This window comes from Bactrocera dorsalis, chromosome 4 (assembly GCF_023373825.1).
Source record: "Bactrocera dorsalis isolate Fly_Bdor chromosome 4, ASM2337382v1, whole genome shotgun sequence".
Lineage (NCBI taxonomy): Eukaryota > Metazoa > Arthropoda > Insecta > Diptera > Tephritidae > Bactrocera > Bactrocera dorsalis.
In genome coordinates, this window is record NC_064306.1 from 17,098,879 (window position 1) to 17,111,697 (window position 12,819).

At 37.8% G+C, this 12,819-nt stretch overlaps 1 protein-coding gene across 1 annotated transcript in view; it reads right to left on the reverse strand.

Annotated features, from left to right (window-relative positions):
• LOC125778148 (uncharacterized) overlaps window positions 1–12,819 on the reverse strand; it is a 334,571-nt gene that overhangs the window by 177,421 nt on the left and 144,331 nt on the right. The window lies entirely within an intron of this gene.

Sequence of the window (12,819 nt, forward strand, 5' to 3'; positions counted from 1 at the left end):
ACATAAATTTTACATAAATTTCGTAAATATTATGAAACAAAGTCAACATATTTTTTAATGATAATTATGTTTTTGACTATGTTAAAGATAATTTAATATTTGTTATCGACATAATTATTTTCATTCAAGTGTAAAAACATCTCTGAATGGTGAAATGTAATAGATTTTGTGACTGTCACTTACAGAATAGCGAAATCGTCTCAAGTCTCAAAAATTGTCTCTAACTTAAAATCCCAAATTTAGAGACTTGAGACAGTATCACAGTACAGAATCGCACGGTAAATTCAACGAATGCATGACATGTTTGAACATATTAGGGGGATTCTCTTGCTCTTGCAAAAACCTTTCACGGTGCACGAATTGCAGAATTTTCTTCTTGGTGGAACGACGCAACAACAAACACACGCAGAAAATTATTTATAATGGCAGACCAAAACCCATGTTTATTTTCGATGATCCTTAAATATATAATTGCAACCCAGTTTTAGGTGTCATTTTACATAAGGACATATTTCGCCGTTAAATTGTTGAGGAAGGTAAGTTTTAAATAGATTTTATAATTTCTATTTAAATTATAAAAATTTGTTATAGTTTTTTGTTAAAAAGGTGCGCTAATTCACAATAGTCATGCACGATAGTCATTTTCAATAAATTGACCGAATCAACCATTCATAAGTGTTGCATATTTCGGTATAGGATTTTGCATTTTGTGTCATCGTGCAATCTTGCAAGAACAAGAGAACTGAAGCCAGAACCAACCATGTAACCCACATAAGTATGTTATAAAAGTGTGTACCATTCCAAAAACGAACGGTGTTATTTTAAAGTCCTATGGTAATTCTAACAGTTCTATAAAAATCATTTTTTTCTAAGGATATTTTTTCTAACTATTTTAGGTAGTAGGTGGAATGCACTGAAGATTGGAATTTAGAATTGAGTTGGTGTAATGATTAAGTATTTCTGGGATTAATAAAGCTCATATATCCAAAATCAATTTAGCTCAGAAATCGTATTAAATTTACGATAATCCTCATAAGCTTTTCATACCAGCCATCCTCAATTATTAACACGTGACAACAAAGAGAAATTTGTTGACAGATATCAAATAAAACGACGTCCGCAAGGAAAGTGAAAACATAGAACCAAATTTTTGTTTCTATATGTTTCTTTAATATGGCGTGCGGTAACACAAAATCTTAACATTGTACGTGTATAAATGCAAAAAGCGCATCTCTTAAAACCACACTACAAAGTCTCTCGTCTCAGTTTTGCCCGAAATCACATGAAAAGTAAAATTTTTAATAATACGGTTGGGGCAAAGTAAACAATGCGCTTACAAACAAACTTTGCTATGGGTCCTAGGTAATTTTTTTCCGCTGAGAAAAAGTTTTACTTTGATGGAGTGAGCCTTTTGGAATTTCGGCGAAGGCTAACTTATAGTAGAGGACGCATTTTCAAACTTTGGGACAGTACCGTTGGCATTCCCTTCTTGCCGAATGAATAGTTCGGAGTATCGGCAAGTATTAGAAGCAAATCTTCTACACAGTCATCTGCAAAAATCTCTCTGTTTTCAATAAGATAATGCAAAAAAACATACGAGCAGGTTAACGAAAACGTGGCTTCTACGTAAAAATATCGCTCTTTTAAAATGGCCACCTTGTTCTCCTGATGTAAGTCCTAATGAAAAACCTGAAGATGGCTGCTAGGAAAGGTTTACGAATTCTCATGCATAAAAACTATGAGAATAATGTGGATTTAGAGAAAAGTGCTTATTATCCGGTAAAGGATGTCGTCAAAACTGCTCGGCAGCCATTGTGATTATATAAATTCTAATTCTTCACTTGGTCCTTCCATTGGAGTGGAGGTCTTTCTCTTCCTCTACTTCTCCCGGCGGGTACTGCGTCGAATACTTTCAGTGCTGGAGTGTTTTCGTCCATCCGGACAACATGACCTAGCCAGCGTAACCGATGTCTTTTAATTCGCTGAACTATGTCAATGTCGTCGTATGTCTCGTCCAGCTCATCGTTCCATCGAATGCGATATTCGCCGTGGCCAACGCGCAAAGGACCATAAATCTTTCGTAGAACTTTTGACTCATCCGTTGTTGACATCGTCCAAGCCTCTGCACCGTATAGCAGGAAGAGATGAGTGACTTATACAGTTTGGTTTTTGTTTGTCGAGAGAGGACTTTGTTTCTCAATTTCCTACTTAGTCCGAAGTAGCACCTGTTGGCAAGAGTTATCCTGCGTTGGATTTCCAGGCTGACATTGTCGGTGGTGCTTACACTGGATCCAAGATAGACGAAATTATCTACAACTTCAAAGTTATGACTGTCAACAGTGACGTGAGTGCCAAGTCGCGAGGGCGACGACTGTTTGTTTGATGACAGGAGATATTTCGTCTTGCCCTCGTTCACTGCCAGACCCATTTGTTTTGCTTCCTTGTCCAGTCTGGAGAAAGCAGAACTAACGCCGTGGTTCAATATCATCGGCATACGCCAGCAGCTGTACACTCTTATAGAAGATGGTACCTTCTCTATTTAGTTCTGCAGCTCGAACTATTTTCTCCAGAAGCGGTTTGCAGAAGTCGCACGATAGGGAATCGCCTTGTCTGAAACCTCGTTTGGTATCGAACGGCTCGGAGAGGTCCTTCCCGATTCTGACGGAGCCTTTGGTGTTGTTCAACGTCAGCTGACACAGCCGTATTAATTTTGCGGGCATACCAAATTTAGACATCGCGGCATAAAGGCAGCTCCTTTTCGTGCTGTCGAAAGCAGCTTTGAAATCGACGAAGAGGGGTGTGCGTAGGTTCTCCTTTCGCGGGTCTTTTTCAAGATTTGGCGCATGGTGAATATCTGGTCGGTTGTTGATTTGCCAGGCCTAAATCCACACTGATAAGGTGCAATCAGTTTGTTGACGGTTGGCTTTAATCTTTCACACAATACGCTCGATAGAACCTTATATGCGGTGTTGAAGAGGCTAATCCCACGGTAGTTGGCGCAGATTATGGGGTCTCCTTTTTTATGGATTTTATGGATGGATGTCGGCCAGCTTATCAAGCTCTTCGTACTGACGCATTTCGGCCTTTTTCTTTTTCTGTCTGCAAATGCGTCTCGCTTCCCTCTTCAACTCTCGGTATCTATCCCATCCCGCACGTGTTGTGGTCGATCGTAACGTTGCGAGGTAGGCAGTCTGTTTTCTCTCCGCTGCGACACGGCACTCCTCGTCGTACCAGCTGTTCTTTTGCACTTTCCGAAAACCAATGGTTTCGGTTGCAGCTGTACGTAAGGAGTTTGAAATGCCGTCCCAAAGTTCCTTTATACCGAGTTGTTGACGAGTGCTCTCAGAGAGCAGGAGTGCAAGCCGAGTAGAAAATCGTTCGGCTGTCTGTTGTGAATGCAGTTTCTCACCGTCGAACCTTCTTTGTGTTTGTTGACGTGCGTTTTTTGCTGCAACAAGATAGTGTTCCGAGTCGATGTTAAGACCTCGGAGCGCACGCACATCTAAAACACTGGAGACGTGTCTTCCGTCTATCACAACATGATCGATCAGGTTGGTAGTTTTTCGATCCGGAGACAGCCAGGTATCTTAATAAATCTTCTGATGCTGGAATTTAGTACTACAGATAACCATATTTCGGGCCTCGGCGAAGTTGATCAGCCTCAACCGATTTGCGGATGTTTTCTCGTAGAGGCTGAATTTACCGACCGTAGTGCCAAAGATACCTTCTTTGCCCACCCTGGCGACCAATCATCTTTGGTCCTGTCGTCCTTCTCTTCCGTCGGGGCGTGGGCGCAAATCAGCGATATGTTGAAGAACATCGATTTGATGCGGACTGTGGTCAGACGTTCATTTACCGCAGTGAATGATAGTACTCGGCGACGGAGTCTCTCTCCCTCCACGAATCCCACACCAAACTTACGCTCCTTTACATGGCTACTGTAGTAAATGCCACAAGGAGCTACTTGTCTCTGTCCTTGTCCCGCCAATCGCATTTCTTGGACGGCGGTGATGTCAGCCTTTATTTTTACATCAACCAGCTGGGCAGCGGAACCTTCCCAATTAAGAGACCGGACATTCCAAGTGCATGCCCTCAATTCGTACTCCTTATTTCGTTTGCCATGGTCGTCATCAAAAGGGAGGTCTCTCATCCGAGGCTGTTGTTGCTTTTTCATTGGCGTGTTTTTTTACGTGGCGGGTCCCAAACCCCGCGCACAACCCTATGCAGGGGGTGGTTTCGCCTTTTCACTTTAGCTCGCCTTCAAACGGATGTTCTTAGGCTACCCACAGGATAGTTGGTCAAGGACCGGAAGTCGTGAGCTGCTTGAGTCATATGTAAAAGAATCATTTCTGGCCACTCCCAAGTGAAAGGCAATCAGAGAACTTTCCTCACTTGCGTGAACTTCTACACATGACTTCATCCTGCGTTATCAACATAAAATAGATCTAAGAACTTACCAAACTCGTTTGAAATTAAATTAATTTGGTTAAGACCCAACTCCGACATTTTATCTAAGAACTCGTTAAAACATAAGCTTTAGCCAAAGAGTTTGGGTGATCTCTTGAGTTTAGATATTATTTAATTCTGCTATCTTCTACTTCTTTCTTTATCATAGGAATACCAAGGTCTTTATGGATATTTTCGTTACGCATGTACCATGGTAAACACGTGATTGTTCTAAGCATTTTTGATTGGAACCTTTGTATTATATCAATATTGCACAGGTCGTACCATACAGTAGATTGCCATACATCCAAATTGACTTTATGTCCGCATTATATAAAAGCATTTTGTTGTCTAGGCTAAGTTTGGAGTTTTTATTTAAAAGCCAGTTTAAATTTGCAGCTTTAATCTTCATATATGTTATTTTACTAGAGATGTGTTTTCTTCACGTGAGCCTTCTATCTAGGTGAATACCAAGATATATTACTTCGTTCGCTTGGGGTATTAAAATATTGTTTACTTTTACTGCCGGGCACATTTTTGGTCTAAGCGAAAATGGCTTGTGCTTACACTTCTGTTTATTCACATTTATAGCCGCGTCGTCCACAAAAGTTGAAATTAATTCATTGTTAGCTGTTGGAAGATCTGCTGTATATACAAGGTGCATTCCAAAGTAAACAGGACTATTTGAATCTAGCTCCCTGTTGGCGCCCTCTATATGTCGACGGGTGCGTTAGAATCCGCTATCTTTATCGATTTTCCAGTGAGAATTTTTCGACATTTCATTGATTGGAAGTGAAGTTATCTCGTTTTAAGTGTCAGCATGTTTGTGTTATCGGTGCGAAAATGATCCCGTAGCAGAATGCACGAGTAGTCGTGAGGACATAAATGACGATCACCATGTTGACCAATCAAAATCCGGAAATTCCATCGAAACTGTGCGTGAGCTCATCAAAAATCAGCCGAAATCATCACTGCAATTTATGGAAATGGTATTGAACATCTCCAAAACATCGATTTATCGCATTATGACCGAACATTTGTGCTTACGAAAGGTGTGTGCACAAATTGACTGACGACGAAAAATTGCTCAGAATCCGTCTCATCGATCGACGCTTGTGACCGATTATATGACCAAAATCACATTTTAACTGTATTCACCTGATATGGCACCGTGCGACTTCGGAAAAATGCATTTGACCATGAAAGGATAGCGCACCTGCATACTGGCCAACGAGCTAAAACACTCGTTCGACATGCTGGACTGTGCGAAAAGCTGTATTGAAGCAGAATGAGACTATTTTGAATAAAATAAATTGATTTTGCCGAAAAATCCATTTGTTCTGTTTTTTTAAGTCCTGTTTACTTTGGAACTTTGTGTGATGTATAGAGTTGGGCCTTAAACGCTGCCCTGTGGTACACCAGCCCTTATCTGTCTTTCAGCCGATATGAAATCTCCTACTTTCACCAGAAATTGTCTATTATTTAAATAAGACTCCAATGTTTTTTACAAGATAGAACTACATCTAGAGATATTACTGAACAGTACCCTGTGCTCAAATGCTTTCCTTATTTCGTTAGCAATTCTATTTATTTGCTCTAATGTGCCATGTTTCACACGAAATCCGAATTGATGCATTGGTATTGTATTATTTCCGTGAAGGAAAGGAGACATCTTTGATAGTAATACTTTTCAAATACTTTAGAAAGACAGGGTAGAAGACTGATTGGTCTGTATGAAGACGGCTGTGTTACGTCTTCCCCAGGTTTATCTATAATGATTTTCCATGAATTAGAATGGTATCCGAGATTAATAATTAGAATATTAGACATTTTTCTGGGACCAAGCGGCTTATAGTTTTTGTTTGTTGTTGCTAAGACAGCTGCGCTGGTTATAATATCATTGACTTCTCTTAAGTTTTCGTCAACATCTCTTCCTATATTTATTTTGTACTCAATATTAATGTGGCTACTCACGTATTTTTCTTATTTTAGCCAATTCGTTTTATAAGAAGTTAAACCCACTTTTGGATTAACGAATATGGGTTGTTCACATAACTTTATTAGTACAGGCGAGTGATCAGAAGATAGATCAGTACATGTATCAGCTGTTATGTGCGATTTATCACACATTTTTGATTACAGCAAAATCATTTAAATCTGGTATTTTTTACGATCACTAGGCCAATATGTCGGCTTACCAGGAGATATTATTTCAAGGTTGTTGTGCCTATTTATAACAGTTTGATACAGCTGTCGTCCTTTCGGATTAATAAGACGTAAGCCCTAGTACGTGTGTTTTGCGTTGTAAACTCCATCGTTGACCTAGTGCTCCAAAAGAGTTTTTAAAACGAGGTGGGCAGTATATAGCCGTAAGTTTAAGTCACAACTCTGATTTTTTAGCGATATTGTTGTAGCTTGTAACTGTGGAGTAGCATGAGATTATAGAGCATAGTGGTTTAAACGATTTCTAATCAACACTGTCATGCGCCACCATGCGCCTTTCCATCTGGATGATTTGTGACACATAGTCTAAATCCCGGTATATTGAAACTATTTCTATTTGTTAAATGAGTCTCTGATATAAACATTACATTTATGTTTCTTGCAGACAGAAATCTATTAATCTCTAATTTATGTTGGTTAACACCGTTAGCACTCCATATATAGATATATAGTAAGCTCATTTTTTACTTAATAAATTTTGCAGCATTTGATTTTGTGATTTTATTAAATCTTAGATCAAGTTTTGCTTGCTAGACATAAATTGTGTCATACACTGTGTAAGATTTATAATCATCGTTTCAATACCTCTATTTGGAGGATTTTGCGGCAGTTGCATTTGCAGAGTGTTGCCTTTCACCACATTTGCATAGCTTCCTTGCATATTATTACTGTTAGAAGTAATAGGATTTGGACTTTTGTCTGAGGTTGCTATAATTTCATTACGGGGTGTTTGTAACATTTGGTTACGACGTGCTTGAATGCCCTGTGACAACTTCGATTTCAAATCTTTATATAAAGGATAACTCCTGTAGTTAACAGTGTGATTTCCTCCTCAACTGCTGCATTTTTTATTTAATTCGTCTTTCCTTAGTGTGCATTTAGAAGTGGGATGTAAATCATCACCTTCCACACAAACACAGCGTAGAGTGCAATATGATCAGTGATGCCAACTCTGTGGTTTTACCACTAAAACTAATGGTTTTATACCATGTTCAGACCGAAAATTCAAAAGATTAGATTACATTTAATCATTTCATAACCCAACAGTGTTCTCACTGCCGTTAGAAAGTTAAAAAAATAGCTGTTATTGTCATTCGTGAAGTCACATCGCTTAATATTTATCAAAAGAAAAGATTGTCATATAGTAGTTTGAAATAAAAGCCGTCTTTTTTCAAATGTTTTCCATATAATAGAAATAGTGAATGCATTTTTTCATTTGTTAAGTCGATTTTCAGGTGAAATTAGATTCATTGCTATAAAATAAATTTGTTTGTTTACAAACAAATGTGATAATGTAACAGTTTTCCAGTGCTGACTAGTATTTTTCCAGTGCTGACAAGTAGATTGCGCAAAATCAGAGTCGCACGGACAGATTTAGCGTGGATCAGTTTCAAATCATTTCAATGAAGTGATTTGGAACTGTCATTTTTGTATAGCGAAATCTTGATAAATTTTTAAGATTATTGGGATAATCCTAAAAATAATAATTACTTTCCCTCTAGTGGGCAAAAAAACTTTTTTAGTGGCTGGTGGTTTTTTTTAGCGGTAAATACCCTCTGACGGTAAATACAAAAAATGAATAATATATATTATATATATTCATCACAATTGCTTCCCCCATAAGATATTTTAGTTCTATTTCAAGCTTTTAAAGAGCTACGAATAAGACAAATAAAGATAACCTGTTATATCTCAAGGGGGGAGCCTTTTTAACAGCTACATTCCACTATACTCAATTGTTTGATATACTTCTACGTTCTCTTTCATCTTGTTCGCTCTTTCTTTCTTCGTAACAGAATAAATCTTCATTTTTTAAATCTTTTAAAGTGAAAATTTACTTGTAATGTACTCCATCATTAATATACTCATACAACAATGTTTAGTAAACGACAGTATTCTCAAAAATTTAGAGATTTCTGGCTCAAAGATCCTATTTTAAAAGATTGGTTACAAGTTGTAGAAGATAATGACAGCAATAAAGTAGATAAGTGTAGGTTATGCGGTGTAAGGTTGCGGAATCACTATGCAGATTTAAAAAGTCATACAACGACCAAAAAACATCAAGACAATGCTAAGGTAAATCAAAATAAGATTATGTTTTATTATTCACTTTTTCTTTAAAAATTTAAAATCTAGTGGTCTTTTAGTGGTTTTAGAGTCGACACTAGTGGTCCTTGGAAAAATATTCTGACAACACTGAATATGATCTAGTATGCCCATATTCTTGGAAGTTAGTACATTGTTCCGGACCGTTTCTTTTATGTGTTACTCTACGATGCAGCAAATATTTCAAATTATATATTGGATGTATTTAATTTTTTTAAGTTGTTTTGAGTTCGGCAACAATTCAATTTTAAACATTGTCAGTGGTACTTTGTTTCTATTAAATATATTTACAACTGTTTTAATACCAAAGCCCCATTCTTCCAATGCTTCCTTGACTTCACTAGAGTCTACGGCGAACTCTATACCCTTGATTACAACAACTAGGCCCTTAGAGCTTTTCAGTTGATACGAATAATAATTTTGGTTTTTATTTGACAAAAATTTAACGATTTCCATGAAGCTTTTTTCAGTGTAGGACTGAATTTTTGTTTCGTCTATATTGCTTTTTTCAAAGGTACTATATGAAAATTGTTAGTGCCAACAATTTCACTTAATTTCGCAGCAAGAGTATTACTGCTACGTTCGCGCAAATATTATATATTGGAGGTGGTTTGGCATTAACGACTGTGGTGGTACCCTTCGCATCGTCGTCTGATCCATTGCTTAGTAAGACAAATCTGTTGCCATTTAAAACTTCCCGTTTATTCTTATTTGGAAAATGATCACGTTTGTTGCTGGCCGTTGTTGACTGCCGTTTTCTGCTGCTATTGTTTTTTGTAAGTTCTACTTATGGTTCTGCTCACTTGGTCGCTGCGATGACTCATCCTTCTCACCGTTGCCTTGTTTGTTGGTAGGAGCTGAATTCGCAGACTTGACAAAGCTGAAGCAGGCATTCAGAGAATGTCTACGGCCTTGTCGGTGGCGCTGCGCTGCTCTCATGCTTTGTTTTTTTTTTTGTAAAGCGGCGATATTGCTTAACGCTTGCACTTAATGCACTTTTTTGAATATTTGTTTATTTTTTTTATTTTTATTTTTGTTTTTTTTTTAACATTTTCTACGGAGCGCATCAAGATACGTCCGTTTATATTGAAAGCTCGCTATTCGAAAAAATTGAACACTGTCTCCTGTTTTTACGCAAAAAAAAGAGAGTAGTTTTAGTTTCTTCTTCTTCTTTACTGGCGTAGACACCGCTTACGCGATTATAGCCGAGTCAACAACAGCGCGCCAGTCGTTTCTTCTCTTCGCTACGTGGCGCCAATTGGATATTCCAAGCGAGGCCAGGTCCTTCTCCACTTGGTCCTTCCAACGGAGTGGAGGTCTTCCTCTTCCTCTGCTTCCCGCGGCGGGTACTGCGTCGAACACTTTCAGAGCTGGAGTGTTTTCATCCATCCGGACAACATGACCTAGCCAGCGTAGCCGCTGTCTTTTAATTCGCTGAACTATGTCAATGTCGTCGTATATCTCGTACAGCTCATCGTTCCATCGAATGCGATATTCGCCGTGGCCAACGCGCAAAGGACCATAAATCTTTCGCAGAACTTTTCTCTCGAAAACTCGCAACGTCGACTCATCGGTTGTTGTCATCGTCCAAGCCTCTGCACCATATAGCAGGACGGGAATTATGAGCGTCTTATAGAGTTTGGCTTTTGTTCGTCGAGAGAGGACTTTACTTTTCAATTGCCTACTCAGTCCGAAGTAGCACCTGTTGGCAAGAGTAATCCTGCGTTGGATTTCCAGGCTGACATTGTTGGTGGTGTTAACGCTGGTTCCTAAATAGACAAAATTATCTACAACTTCAAAGTTATGACTGTCAACAGTGACGTGGGGGCCAAGACGCGAGTGCGTCTTGCCCTCGTTCACTGCCAGACCCATTTGCGTTGCTTCCTTGTTCAGTCTGGAGAAAGCAGTTTTAGTTTAAGTGAATTATTTTTGGCTGTGTTTAGTTTCTGTTTATTAGTTATACAAGTTTAAACTCTTATAATATAAGTATTGAATACTATAATAAATTTTTATTGTTGTATGAAAGTCCGCTTCGTAATATTAATAGAATTGCTGTTTACTTATTTTTGACGCTCATAGTAATTATGTTTAATTGATGAGTGCTCCGTTGCACGTGTTTATTTATTAAATATCAGCTTAAAACTAAATTCAATGTTACTTTACTGTACTGTGTTAGTAGATTCGAAATCACATCGAAATGTTATGCTAACATACATATGTGGAAAGATTATTTATGTGTTAGGCTGATACTAAGTATAATATTAGTAATTAATTTTGTCAAATTTCTATTTCTTGTAGTGGTTCTGGATTTTTGTTTTCTAAATTTTTTTGTATAAAAGTATACATAAGTGGTTTTAAAGGAATATGTTTTGTACAAAGGAATAATCTTATATATAAAAATAAATCGCTAAATGTGTTGGTAAGCGCATAACTCAAAAACGCCTGGACCAATTTTGCCAATTCTTTTTTTTAAATGTTCGTTGAGGCTCAAGGATGGTTTTTACGGCAAGAAAATTTTGAAAAATTGCCGAAAACCCCTAAAAACAGCCCTTTTCTTTTTTTCCATACAAACGAATGAATGTTTGTTTATTAGTAACGCTAAGGGAACGACTGAACCAATTTTGGTGAAATTTTCAGAGAATGTTCCATGTGGATCGGGGAAGGTTTAGAAATAAAAAATCCTGTATGCCTTTTGTGAGGAAAAGTCGGAAAATTGGACAATTCCAAAAAGTTAATCTTTTCCATACAAAATTTTGTTTTCAATTTTTTTGTTTTGTTTTCAATTATTTGAATCGTTCAAATTTGTCGTTTGTTTCAAAAATTTTTGAAAATTATTCAGTGAAAATGTTATGTGTGTTGCACACAAAGTGATCGAGTACTCCCAGAATGCGAGGACATACAAAATTTTGTTTTCAATTTTTTTGTTTTGTTTTTCAATTATTTGAATCGTTCAAATTTGTCGTTCGTTTCAAAAATTTTTGAAAATTATTCAGTGAAAATGTTATGTGTGTTGCACACAAAGTGATCGAGTACTCCCAGAATGCGATGACATACGTGCGGTATTATACGTCGCGGTCAATCAGAAAGCGATCGTCTGGTGTTGTTAGATGCTAGATGTACTCTGTTGTGTTGCAAAAGAGAGGTTTGCCGCAGTCAAAATCCTGTATTATACTAAGTGATGAAAATCAGTATTCCACTTCGGTTTGTATGTCTGACAATAAATGCACAGCACAAACAGTATCCACGTGCTTTTCTTTCGGAAACACAAACCTGAAATGATGGATATCCACTCTATCGGCGTCGCTCACCAGACGACAACGGCAGAACATTCAGCATTCAATTTAGAAGAGTGAATATCGAAGTTGACAACACATGGATCGTACTATATTCGCCACTGTTGTCTAATTCACATTCAAAAGTCATGTCAATGTTGAGTATTGCAGTTTGGTGAAATCAATAAAATACGTTTGTAATTACGTCACCAAAGGAAGCAACATGGCGGTTATTGGTCTTGAACGATGCGGTCGATACGTGAACTGCAATAAGGCGCTTTTTAGATGTTTACTTTTACAATTCATAAACGTTTGCCGACTGTTGCGCGTCTAGCATTTAATTTGGAGAATGGCCAAAGAGTGTATTTCAACCCAGAGAACACATTACAGGCAGTGGAAACACCGCCAGCAACAAAATTGACTTTGACGATTATACATGCAATCCATCGTCGAAGACATTTTACATCGTATTCGCTAAGAATTGGAAATGTGTCAATTCCGGTTCATACTTCCGGTGGTTTGATATCAATTCCATTTGCCGTTTATCGATTCACAAAAGATGAACTCATCACGAATGTTTATCCGAAAATTAACCAAATTATCGTAACTACGATTCCTTGAGTGCACGTGGAATGATAGCTGCCAAAAATACCGATATTGTTGACTTAAACTGGAAGATTCAAAGTCAAATTCCGGGAGACTTGCGCTCATACAAATCGATCGATCGTCTTGACAATGAAGACGACGCCGTGAATTATCCTGTAGAATTTTT